The following is a 13,459-nucleotide window of genomic DNA, read 5'->3' as shown; positions in this document are numbered from 1 at the left end:
AGTAACCTCTTCTTGTTGCATTGATCCCTTTACCATTATGCAATGGCCTTCTTTGTCTCTTTTGATCTTTGTTGGTTTAAAGTCTGTTTTATCAGAGACTAGGACTGCAACTCCTGCTTTTTTTTTTTTTTTTTTTTTTTTGCTTTCCATTTGCTTGGTAAATATTCCTTCACCCCTTTACTTTGAGCCTACATGTGTCTTTGCACATGAGATGGGTCTCCTGAATACAGCACACAGATGGGTTTTGACTCTTTATCCAATTTGCCAGTCTGTGTCTTTTAATTGGGGCATTTAGCCCATTTACATTTAAGGTTAATATTGTAATGTGTGAATTTGATCCTGCCATTATGATGCTAGCTGGTTGTTTTGCCTGTTAGTTGATGCAGTTTCTTCATAGTGTCAATGTTCTTTACAATTTGGTATGTTTTTGCAGTGACTGGTGCCAGTTGTTCCTTTCTATGTTTAGTGCTTCCTTCAGGAGCCCTTGTAAGGCAGGCCTGGTGGTGACAAAATATCTCAACATTTGCTTGTCTGTGAAGGATTTTATTTCTCCTTTGCTTATGAAGCTTAGTTTGGCTGGTTATGAAACTCTGGGTTGAAAATTGTTTTCTTTAAGAATGTTGAATATTCGCCCCCACTCTCTTCTGGCTTGCAGGGTTTCTGCCAAGAGATCCACTGTTAGTCCGATGAGCTTCCCTTTGTGGGGAAAGATGATTAGGTGTCTTGGGGCTGCTCTTCTCAAGGAGTATCTTTGTGATGTTCTCTATATTTCCTGAATTTGAATGTTGGCCTGTCTTGCTAGGTTGGGGAAGTTCTCCTGATTAATGTCCTGAAGAGTGTTTTCCAACTTGGTTCCATTCTGCCCGTCACTTTCAGGTACACCAATCAAATGTAGATCTGGTCTTTTCACATAGTCCCATATTTCTTGAAGGCCTTGTTCGTTTCTTTTCATTCTTTTTTCTCTAATCTTGTCTTCTCACTTTATTTCATTGAGTTGATCTTTGTTCTCTGATATCCTTTCTTCCACTTGATCAATTTGGCTATTGATTCTTGTGTATGTTTCATGAAGTTCTTGTGCTGTGTTTTTCAGCTCCTTCAGGTCATTTATGTTCTCTAAGCTGGTTATTCTAGTTAGCAATTCGTCTAACCTTTTTTTCAAGGTTCCTAGCTTCCTTGCATTGGGTTAGAACATGCTCCTTTAGCTCGGAGGAGTTTGTTATTACCCACCTCCTGAAGCCTACTTCTGTTAATTCATCAAACTCATTCTCCATCCAGTTTTGTTCCCTTGCCAGCGAGGAGTTGTGATCCTTGGGAGGAGAAGAGGCCTTCTGGCTTTTGGAATTTTTAGCCTTTTTGTGCTGGTTTCTCTCCATCTTTGTGGATTTATCGACCTTTGGTCTCTGATGTTGGTGACCTTTGGATGAGGCCATGAATGGACGTCCTTTTTGTTGATGTTGATGCTATTCCTTTGTGTTTGTTAGTTTTCCTTCTAACAGTCAGGCCCCTCTGCTGCAGGTCTGCTGGAGTTTGCTGGAGGTCCGCTCCAGACCTTGTTTGCCTGGGTATCACCAGCGAAGGCTGTAGAACAGCAAAGTTTGGGAAAGTTTGCATACTCTAATGCCCTCCTACCCAGCCTTTAAAAACTGATTTAAGGATTTTAGGAATCGTAGAGAAAAACAAACCAGTAGTCTCTTATTACAAAGAGAGAAAAATGAATAACCCTTGGCCTCAATAAACAGTCTTTAGCCTGCAGCTGAACTGGCATTCTGTGGAGTATACTTTCTGACATGCATACTTAGTGGTGCCTCCAATGTTCAGAAAGTCAGCTGGAAGGGGAGTTGAGTTTAGATGAGAAGTGAAGCATGTCATGCTTGGGCAGCCAGCAGGACCCCATCAGTCTGCATGAAAATGCTGCTCAGAGCAGAATTTGCAATTGCAAATATGTGGAACCAACCCAAATGTCCATCAATTGACAAGTGGATAAAGAAAATGTGGTATATATATATACACACACATATATGTACGTACATACGTACACACACACATACACACGCACACACACACACCATGGAGTACTACTCAGCCATAAAAAGGAATGAAATAATAGCATTTGCAGCAATCTAGATGGAATTGGAGACTATTATTCTAAGTGAAGTAACTCAGGAAAGGAAAAGCAAACATTGCATGTTCTCGCAAGTGGGAGCTAAGCTATGAGGACACAAAGGCATAAGAATGACACATTGGACTTTGGGGACTCAGGAGAAAGGGTAGAAGGGGTTGAGGGATAAAAGACTACACACTGGGTACAGTGTACACTGCTTGGGTGATGGGTGAACCTAAATCTCAGAAATCACCGTTAAATAACTTATTCACGTAACCACATACCACTTAGTCTCTAAAAACCTATTGAAATAAAAACTAAATTAAAAAAAGAAAAATAATATTTTCCAGAATGGAGAGGGCACATTTCAGTAATTAACACACACCTTAACAGCCGCTCATATCTGCCACACAGACAGGAAATTGTAACTTCTGTGTACTGGGGCTTTGCTCATAGCTGTTGTCAGGGTTAACAAAGTACCTGCTTAATTATTAGTAGTTGAGAATACCTGGGGTTGTGCTCACGTGTTCATAGGTCTTACGTTCCTCAGAGCTCAGAAACGGCCATGCTCACGTGAGAAAGGGCACGGCGTGTTGGTAGAGGGGAGCAAAGAGGGAGGCTGGGGGAGCAGGTTGAGGCCAGATGCTGCAAAGACAGGAATCACCCTCAAGAGACCGGACTTGCTCTGGCAGGGAGTTGGGAGATGATGAAGGGCACTGAGGTGTGAGGGTGGCCTTTGGTTTTAATTAAAAAGAAGCCCATGCCAGCATCTAACTAAGATCTTAGCACCCAGGGAAGGAATGGGAAGCAGAGGAACTAGAAAGCAGGTGCATTAGGAGAAAGTTCTGACCCAAAGGCTTTGGCCAGGTTTGGGGAATGCGGAGAAATTCAGGGATGAACAGATTCTTCGTGGTTTGGTGGGACAGAGAGGAGGATGTCTGTCAAGTGCCTGTCACTTGTACAGGGAGTCAAAGGGGAGCAGAGTTTGGACCAAGAGAGGTTCTGCGTTAAACACCAAGTGTTTATGAATCAGAGTAAGGGTTCCCCTTGCTGAATCTGCCTCTTTTATCTTGGCTGTTCCACAACATAGATTCCATTGTACAAATGATCATATGGACATTGTGTGATGTTCTAAGCCAAAAAGTGACTCTGGCAATTCCAGCCTATGAGTATCTTTTGGCAAAGTTCTAGTGTGAGAAGGAGTTCCTGTGTAGCGCTGTCTGTCGGACTCAGCTCTGCAGGAAAGGCTGGAACCGCAGAGCCCATGAGGGTACACTGCTCACAGGCAGGGCTCACACGTGCTTTGCCCCCACCTTCCATGCCCAAGCAGGTCACACCGACTTTGAGGCACTTCCCTGGCCCTAACATATTTTAAAATTTGAATCATGCTTCAAGTGATTCTTTTGAGATTGGCAGTGTTGGAAAGAGTCTAAGGAAGGGAACTTAGTTTTAAAATGGTTTTAATTATAGAGATAACAATTGGTACAGATATGTCAGGAAAACATGTTAGAATGTCCTGAGTGACAATGATGATTCCGTGAGCTCAGTTCACATTTCAGATGCTCTGGCCTCTGACTTCCAGCGTTTAGGAACCTGTGAAACATACGAATCTATGCACACGAAAAATCCAGGCACTAAGAACTCAGCCTGGATTAGCCATAAGTGTGCTCTCTGTAGATGGGGAAAATAACATTGTAAGAAATATGTTTAACCTATGTAAGAAAATGCATGGTTTTAACATGAAATATAAAAATTGGTGGTGGCACTAATTGTAGTCGTTTTTATCAGTTCATTGAAGTTGGCTCAGCAGGCTCTGTTTCTCCCACTCTTCTCTGGCACCACATTTAACTGTTCTGTGTAGTGTAAGGTCAGCAGAATGAAGCAGCACTTCTTTTCAAATAGTGTCTCATGTGAACCTCAGTGATCCAGACCGGCCTCTGAGAAGTTTGAAGAGTTTTCGAGGACAACGATGTCTTGAACAAACCACGAGGAACACTCCAACTTTGTTTTTAGATGAATTTCCACATGTTTTTCTTCTGCAAGGGTTTTGGAGGGGTAGCATGACGGACTTCTTTGTACGGAATATTTTCAGAAGTTGTGTTAATGGAGAAATTTCTTTTGGGGCTTAAGTTTCTATTTGCCTTTTGTGACATGGTTTTTAAAAAACAACAAAAAACCCTCATTATCTTCCTCTCCCACAATTGTAGCCGTAGAAAGGAGATAAGGCAGGTCCCACGTGGACCGGTGGCTGGGTGTGCTGCCAGGATAGCTAAGGCGCCCCTTTTACAAACAGTCTTTAACATGCAGTCACACCCGCCATCTCCGTGCTGGGTGATAAGAAGGATTGTATTCATTACACCGTTGAATACAGAAACATATTTCCGAAATAATTTTTCTTGTCTAGAATTACACAGAATTCCGCTGAGTGGCACATTCAAAAGAATTTTTATTAGGAGGGTTCCAATGAACTGCTCAGCAGCAGAGGGACTTTATATTTAATTTGATTTCTCAGAACCAGGTATTGTGGAGAAAGGCATCAGATAACCACGGAGTGCTGGTTAAGGGAGGGAAGCCTCACTAAGCAGGGTTCATGCATTCAAGCCCCGCAGCCAACAAGCATTCACTGAGACTCTCATTCTGGAGTGGAGACCAAGGTGCCTCGAGATCCCAGTGAGTTCATGAGGCTTCCTGCCGCTTGTCTGCTTACATTTGGTTACAGAGGTGGCACAGTCTTTGTTACTGAGGCTGGATGACAATCAGCTCTGCCCAGACCTTCACAACTCATGTATGTGGGCACAGGACTTGGGCATAGAGAGAAACCAAGTGAAAATTTTGTAGTAAAAATTTTGCCACTGTGGAGAATTCCCCTTTTCTCATTTTGCTTTGGCATAAACAAAGATCTTAAAAACAGTTTAACAGCACGTTGGGAGGCCGAGGTGGGCAGATTGCTCGGGGTCAGGAGTTCGAGACCAGCCTGGTCAACATGACGAAACCCTGTCTCTACTAAAAATACAAAAGTTAGCTGGGGGTGGTGGCATGTGCCTGTAATCCCAGCTACTCAGGAGGCTGAGGCAGGAGAATCGCTTGAAACCTGGAGATGGGGGCTGCAGTGAGCTGAGATCGTGCCACTGCATTCCAGCCTGGATGACAGAGTGAGACTCCATCTTGAAAACAACAACAAAAAAGTTTAAAATACTAGAAAGTCGTATGAGACTATCGTGAGCACCTTTGCAGAAAAACAATCTAGTGGTAGACTCTGAGGCTGGTCAGCAGTGGGTTAATGGTGTCCCCTAAAACAATATGCCCATGTCCTAATCTCTAGCATCTGTGAGTGTGATCTTATTTGCAAAAAGAAGTCTTTGCAGATGTAACTGAGTTAAGGGTCTTGAGAGAAGCAGATCATCTTGGTTTAATTTATGGGCCATAAATCCAAGAATAACAGACACAGAGAGAAGAAATGAGGGTCATTGAAAGTGGAGGCAGAGACTGGAGAGAAACTGCCCTGAGCTAAGGGGCACCTGAAGCCACCAGAATCTGAAAGAGGAAAGAATAGTTCTTTTCTAGAGCCTTGGGAGGGAGCATGGCCCTGCCAACATCCAGCTTCTGGTGTCTAGAGCTTTGATAGATCACTCTGTTATTAAAGCCACCAAGTATGTAAGAATTACCCAACAACAATCTCCAAGGGTGCAATGGTTGAGTCTGCAAATCACATTTGAGACTTAGAGGATGTCAGAGCTGGAAGGGGTCTCAGTCTCCTCTTAAAGAGAAGATGTTGGACAAGCTACTCCCTTGGACCTGAATTCTAGACCTGCCCCGACACCCACAGGCTGAGTGCCTTTTCAAGAAGCAGGTGGATCCTTTTTTCCAGGTTGCTCTAGCTTGGTCTAGAAAGCTCTCAGGATCTGACCTCAATTGCCTCCTTCCATAACTTCACCTTCCACCCCCATCTTCTGGCCCTCTAGCCACAGGAACTTTTCTGAACATGTTCTGATCCTGCTGTTCATATGCTTTTCTCCACACCAGGCTGAGAGAGGGACAAGGCATCCTTTAAACCCAGATCCCTGTCTACTGGCCGTTCCCTGATCCTCCAGGTGGGGTTGCTCTTCCGCCTGCTCCCTCTGTGCATTGTACACACTGTGTGGATTCTGACCACACTCTCAGGCTACTCACAAGGCCCAGCAGACCTGCAGGGTCTGTTCCCAACCTTCTTCCTAGAGTGACCTCTCATCACTCCCACTGCAGCCCCTCAGATGCACCAGGACCCCTCCTGCCACAGGGCCTTTGCACACGCTGTGCTTTCCCTAAAGTCCTCTACTCCTCTTTGCAATGGCCTTGGATTATAGTGAAAATGGTCTACATCTTTGTTGGGATTATTTGTTCAATATCTGTGTCTTCACTGGGCAGCAAGCCCTGTGGGGTATAGATTATGACTGATTTTCTCCCAGTGTGGAGCCCAGCATGTAGCAGATCTAACAAGCAAAGACTGTGGGTGACTATATGTTAAATCTATAAAGATGATCCTCCATGACTTTAGGAGCTCCTCAAGGGTAGAGACTTGTTAATTTTATATCTCTGAGATATAAAGATATATAGAGAGGCTTTGTAGAAACCATAAACTTTGATGCACTAAAGTCTCTAGAGGCCAGGCATGGTGGCTCACACTTGTCATCCCAACACTTGGGGAGGCCGAGGTGGGAGGATGGCTTGAGGCCAGGAGTTGGAGACCAGCCTGGGCAACATAATGAGACTCCATCTCTACAATTTTTTAAAAATTATTCGGGCACGGTAGTGTGTGCTTGTAGCCCCAGCTACTCAGAGGTTGAAGTAGGAGGATTGCTTGAACCCAGGAGTTCAAGGCTGCAGTGAGTCATAATTGTGCCCCTGCTTTACAGCCTGGGCAACAGAGCAAGGCTCTGTCTCTTTAAAAATAAAAACAAAACAAAAAAACAAAAAAAAGAAGTCACCATCCGTGAAGAGCTTCTCCTTGCCCTTTAGATATGACACCAACTTCTACTGCGTCTGTAAACCTTCATGTTCCCTCTGCTCCCTTGGTTTCCAACCTCATCTCTTGCACTTCCCCTTCTGCCAGCCCTGCTTGGCAAAGCCTTCAGCCTTTCACACACTGGCCTCTGCCCTGCTTGAGGCCTTAAGCAGGTTCTTCCCTTCCCTTGGAACTCTTCTCCATCCCCTTCCCTGCTTCTTTGTGTCCTGGTTGATTTCCAGCTGTCTTTTCAGGCTTTGAATGTCACTTCCTCAGAGAAAGCTTTGCTGACCTTCCAGTCTAGCTTCCAGTGGCTAGTGACCACCTTCTAGTTTTCTTGCATGGTTTACTGAATTCCTAGCATGCTTTGGCATGTATGTCTTCTGTTGAATGCATGCCTTCCATAAGCTCACAAAGCCAGGCAGAGCTGAATGGTGGCTGTCTGATTTCAAAGATCTCTACTCTTGGCACGTCACTACCCAACGCTCCCTGAAGGAAGGGAAGTGAAAGAAACAGAAAAGCAGAAAGTGTGCATGAAGCCTATGTAGAAGAGGGCCACTGTATGACTTCCGAAGCCCCTGTGGGCCTCTCCCTACCTGGCAGGAGAAGCACACTGTGTCCCAGAGAGCTCAGGGAGGAGGCAGGACACTAGGCATGGCTTTGGTGTGACCCTGGGTTGTCTCCCAGCCTCCTCCCCGACCCATCGACAGCCCCTGCTTGCCATAGAGCCAAGTAGCTTCCGTATGCGGTAGGAACTCTTATACCCATTTACCAGAGAAGCAAACCAAGGTGAGCAATGGACAGACCTGGAGCTGCCAGCATGATCGTGTGATTGCAAAGCTCCTTCCAATAACCCTGCGTCGTATAAATTAAGGTGATGGTGTGAGCTGTGTCCAGCACCACTGAAAAACAAAATGCCCTAGAGACAGTGCTGTCAAATGGAGCGACAGACAGGTAGACAGACAGACAGGAAATCATCCCTTTGCTACCACCCAGGACGTTGCTTCCTCTCAGTCCATTTCCCAAATCCTCCTCTCCCGCACCCTATAATCTTGTCAGGGCTTACCTCCTCCCTACGCTCTGCGCTTTCATTAATTTCTTATCACCTATCCCTCAGCTGTAATCTAGGACATTGTAAGGACAATTAATTAAAGTGAGAAGGTTCTTAAAAGAAGGTATTGACTTGCAATTCAGCCCTTTCTCTCAGCAACATCAATCTTCAGATTACAGGTCAAGAGGAGACAGCTTTAACAACGTGTCCAGCCAATCGGTTCTTCAGATGCGTTCATGAAGTCGCACCAGCTGTGTATGAACCTGATTGCATATCCTGCTTTCTGCCTAAGAAAAGCACACCTGACTGAGTACACATGGGAATGCAGCTTGTTTGAAGAATCTGTTGCTATAGAAAGACGGAAGAAAAAGATAAAATATGTATAAAAGGAAAAAGCATCCATTGATTTATCTATCTATCCATTATATATATACACACACTTCTGGTCGTCAATCCTGAGCAGGGTGTCTGCTGTCAGAGATGGGCAAGGATGGGCGCCAGCCATTGGGGAGCTGTTCCAGGGAGGGAGCCCGACCACTCTCTGGTCTTAGCCAGCCCAGTCAGCACTGGAAAAAGACCTCATCCAATGCTGAAATAGAAGGTGCTAATGTATGCATTACAATAGCAGGCAAGTAAGACTGTCTGTTGTACACATGCTGATGTAGGAGCTTTGCGATTATCTAGCCTAATGTGCAGATAAGGAAATCGGGGCCCTGGCAGGTACATGACTTGCTCAGTCTTGCTGTATGTGGTCCATTCCCAAAACTGAAATTCAGGACCTCTGACACCCAGGCTGGGCTCTGTTCAAGACAAGCTGCCATTTCTCAGGGGAGAAATTAAGAGAAGCAGTCAGGCATCCTCCTGTCTGACCCCAACACTGGGGTTCTAATCTCCCCTAAACTCACACAGCATCTCCCCAACCACTTTTGCAGAGAGAACAAAAAGAAAGATGTTGATTTACCCGGAGAGTGTCTGTCACTAATAGTAACACGCAGCTTTCAGTGAGGGTTAACTGTATCCAGGTGCGGTTCTTATCTTCTTACAAGTATTAGTGCATTTACAAATAAAGTGTGGGAGGCTTAGAAAGGTCGAGTGGCTTGTCTAAGCTCACAGAGCAAGTCAAAGCTGGAACCAGAATTCTGGGATTAGTCCTGTGTCACAAACAATTCTTTATTGCCTCAACAGACAAGGTGCACATTAATTTGAATTACTTGAGCTAAGCTGAGTGACTTGATTCCTGTTCCTTACATTGATGAGGATGCCAGGCCTGTGCCTGACCACATTGCCAGGAGCTTGAGGGCAGAGATAATGGAACAAAGAGAAGTGTACGGCAGCAGAGTACCGTGAACAAAATCTCCGACTTAGGTCAAACAGAGGCACGGTTGTGTTCTGCCGCATCTCGAGAAAAGTTACTTAGGCTCCGTGATCATCAGTTTTCTTATCTCTAAAATGGGCATAGTAGGATTAATCTCTTAGGGTTCCCAGGGACCTTGGGTTGCTCTGCACACATTTCCAGCAACATGCCAGGCACCTGGGGAGCAGTGCAGCTCCTTCACGAGGTCCTCCATCATCATGAACAGATGTTAGTAATCATGACTGACACAGATGCTGCCTAAGGGATGATGATGGTGGTGATGGTGATGATGAAGGTGTGGTTACACTGCTGCTGTGATGATGGGATGACAGTGAGAACGCAGAAGAAAGAACATGGTACATGTCAGGACCATTTAGGTCAGTGGTTCCCAACTAGGAGAGATTTCACCCACAGGGGATGTTTGGCAATGTCTGGAGACACTTTTAGTTGTTCACACTGTTGAGGAAGGTGCCACTGGAATCCAGTGGGTGGGGGCCAGGGATCTTGTTAATCAACCCTACAATGCATAGGAATACCCCCACAAAAAAGAATGATCCAGCCAAAATGTCAGTGCGGCCCAGGTCAAAAAGCCCTGGTCTAGGAGGATGGGAAATCTGAACACTGGAGGTAAGTGATGAAGCTTCCAAGGGCTTTGTTGACTGCTTAACACGCCTCTTTCAGCTACTGCTTTTAACTGTACAGGAATCTGCACCTAAAAGGAAGAGGTCAGAGTCCTCGACAGTTGGGAAGACCATAGCGAAGCCATTCCACGCGACCTCCTCCCTACACTCACAGGGCAGCCTGGTGCAGATGCGCCTCCGGCCCCTCCAAGTCCGCGTGGAAACTGTCCGCTGGTTTTCTGGATGTGCAAGAAGGCGTCTGCTGGAGCAATCTTGCTCTCCCAAGCCTCTGATGCTGTCATGGGTGCAGAGAAGCAGCAGGGGAGGAGGAGGTCAGGGGACGAGGAGAGCCACCCATAAATGAAAGAACACTGGAACATCGATGAGCACTTTTTCACAGCGGGTGAGCTGTTTTGCTGAGCCCCAGCACTGTCAGGCAGACCCTTGATTAAACCTGCGCAACTGCACGGATGGATGGCCCTACTTAGCTCCCATCAGCAACTCTGCCATAAAGGAAGAGGCGCCACCGACGTTGTGAAGGGGGCCCACGGCTGGCGGCTGGGTATCTGGAGGGCTGGCACCCTCTTCCTTCCCCTAGTGCTGGCTCCAAATTCCAGACTCAGAGCAGAAAGTTTATTCTATATTTTTCCAGGAGATGGGGCCGGTTGGAGATGAGAGCAAGGGGAAGGCAAGGTTCCCCGGGAACGTCCTGTTGTTTTCCGCTCTGGGAGGCCTAGGGGTGCAGGTTCCAGACACTGCCCTGGTTCTTGTTATAGGGACATGGTGAGTCCTCACCAAATTCCAAATGCCTCCACAGAGAGGGAGGCTCTGTGTGGTAATGAAACCTGCTCTATTCATTTCGTCATTTGGAATTCTCTTGAATGGCTTGTGAGTTTTCTGTTACAGAATCAAAACCACTTTTCTTAAAATGTGAGAGGCGGTAGTCTATTCTGGCCAAGACTCCCATATGATGCCAGAGGAGCCACAACTCACAGGCCCTGTGTCACCTGCTGCTGTGTGCAGATGAGAAAGTCTGTCTTCCTGGAGGGGGTTCTTATGAGCACAGACAGTGATGAACGACGTAAAATGCATGATGACAAACTAAGCCACCACCGAAAGCTGGCTGCTCACCCCACAGAGGGAGAGCACTTTGTGGACAAGACCCCTTCCTTCCTTCCTTCCTTCCTTCCTTCCTTCCTTCCTTCCTTCCTTCCTTCCTTCCTTCCTTCCTTTCTCTCTTTCTTTCTCTCTTTCTTTCTTTCTCTTTCTTTCTTTTCTTTTCTTCCTTCCTTCCTTCCCTTCCTTCCTTCCTTCCTTCCTTTTTCTTTCTTTCTTTCTTTCTCTTTCTTTCTTTCTTTCTTTCTTTCTTTCTTTCTTTTTCTTTCTTTCTTTCTTTCTTTCTTTTCTTTCTTTCTTTCTTCCCCTTCCTTTCTTCCTTCCTTCTTTTCTTTCTTTCTTTCTTTCTCTCTATCTTTTTCTTTCTCTCTTTATCTTTTTCTTTCTTTCTCTCTTTCTTTCCTTCTTTCTTTCTCTTTCTTTCTTCTTGCTTTCTTTCTTCTTTCTTTTTCTTTATTTCTTCTTTCTTTCTTTTCTTCTTTCGCTTTCTTTCCTTCTTTCTTTCTCTTTCTTTCTTTCTTTTTCTTTCTCTCTTTATCTTTTTCTTTCTTTCTTTCTCTCTTTCTTTCCTTCTTTCTTTCAGCAAAATCTCACTATCACTCAGGCTAGAGTGCAGTGGTGAGATCACAGCTCACTGCAACCTCGACCTCCTAGGCTCAAGCAGTTCTTCTGCCTCAGCCTTCTGAGTAGCTGGGAGTACAGGTGCACACCACCACACGAAGTTTATTTTTTAAAATGTTTGGTAGAGACAGGGTCTTGCTGTGCTGTCCAGTCTGGTCTTGACCTCCTGGCATCAAGCAATTATCCCACCTTGGTCTCCAAAAGTGTTGGGATTACAGGTGTGACCACCATGCCTGGCCAAGACCTGCTTCTTAATCATTGCTGGAGTCATAGAGCCTCACACTGTGCCATCCACAGTACCATAGAGAGAAAAGAAAGCACTTGTAAATGTGTATGTTACCATCCCCCCTGCCTCCCAGGGAGGTGAATCCTCCTGAGATTCATCTCCATACCCATCACCCCCCCTCAGGGCCTCTGCTGAGTGGGTGATGGGTATGGAGATTGGGGGAGGGGAATCCTTCATCAGGGCCCTCTGCTGAGTGGGTGATGGGTATGGAGATGTGGGGGAGGGGATCCCTCATTGGGGCCTCTGTTGAGTGGGTGATGGGTATGGAGATGGGGGGAGGGGAATCCCTCATCAGGGCCCTCTGCTGAGTGGGTGATGGCTATGGAGATGCAGGAGAGGAGGAGTTGGTACAGAGTTGAATTTTCCAACACACCACAGAAAAATAAATGAAAAGTAAGGCAGTGGCTAACACAGGGATGGGGTAGGGCCAGGGAAACTTGAGTGACTGGCAAGCAGATAGCAGGAAAGGGGAATGACGGGGGCTGCAAAATTACAGAGCAGGTTCTGAAGTTGTCTGACAGGTGGTGAGTGATAGAGACCTTTTTCTGGGTCTCCCAGTGAAATTTTCAGTAAACACGTGACTACCAGTTTTGTAAAAGGAGCTTGCATTTGGGGGCTGCAAGGTTGCCACAAGGTTAGATCTGAGGGTGCCTGTGGGAAGCCTGCCACAGCCAGGCTGCTGGCGAGAAGGCACTTGCTTCTTCCCACAGGTGCACTGGTACATGGCAGCCCCTGACTCAGGTCCACAGTCTGACGCTGCCAGGTTCAAGGTCAGACTTTACACCTGGCCCAGATCTCCCACGGGCTATTTATTCTTATCTTCTTTCACATTCAGCAACGTATTATACCACCTTGAAGAAGATGGGGCAGAGCGGAGGGGAGGCTAGAGGGACAATCCCAAACAGAGCCCTAAATCTACATCAGATTTTCCTTTTAACCAAAACCTACTTGGTATTCAGCAGAAATTTTGAGTCTAGTGTTTGACATAATTTAATAGTGTGCGTTAATGACTATAATTTTCCCCTGTAGTCGAGATACTAAGAAAATGAGAAGTGCTTTATCTACACCACACACAACAGTAACCGGGACAGACTTGGAAATGACAGTGAAGAACAAAGTCTGTGAGGGCCAACAGCTTGTGGAGAACTTCAGAGACACGGAGCACTCCATGCAGAAAGCACATTCCACTCCAGATATAAGAGGGTGGGAGACTCCCTGATATTTGTTATTTTCTTTTATGCTGACCATATTGCCATGTGGTGGGTAATACAGTTTCCACTGCAAAGGTACCAAAGCTGAGGCCAGAGGGGTTAAGAGATGGTCTATATC

Source organism: Macaca thibetana, chromosome 19, assembly GCF_024542745.1.
Source record: "Macaca thibetana thibetana isolate TM-01 chromosome 19, ASM2454274v1, whole genome shotgun sequence".
Taxonomy (NCBI): domain Eukaryota; kingdom Metazoa; phylum Chordata; class Mammalia; order Primates; family Cercopithecidae; genus Macaca; species Macaca thibetana.
This window is presented reverse-complemented; position numbering follows the sequence as displayed.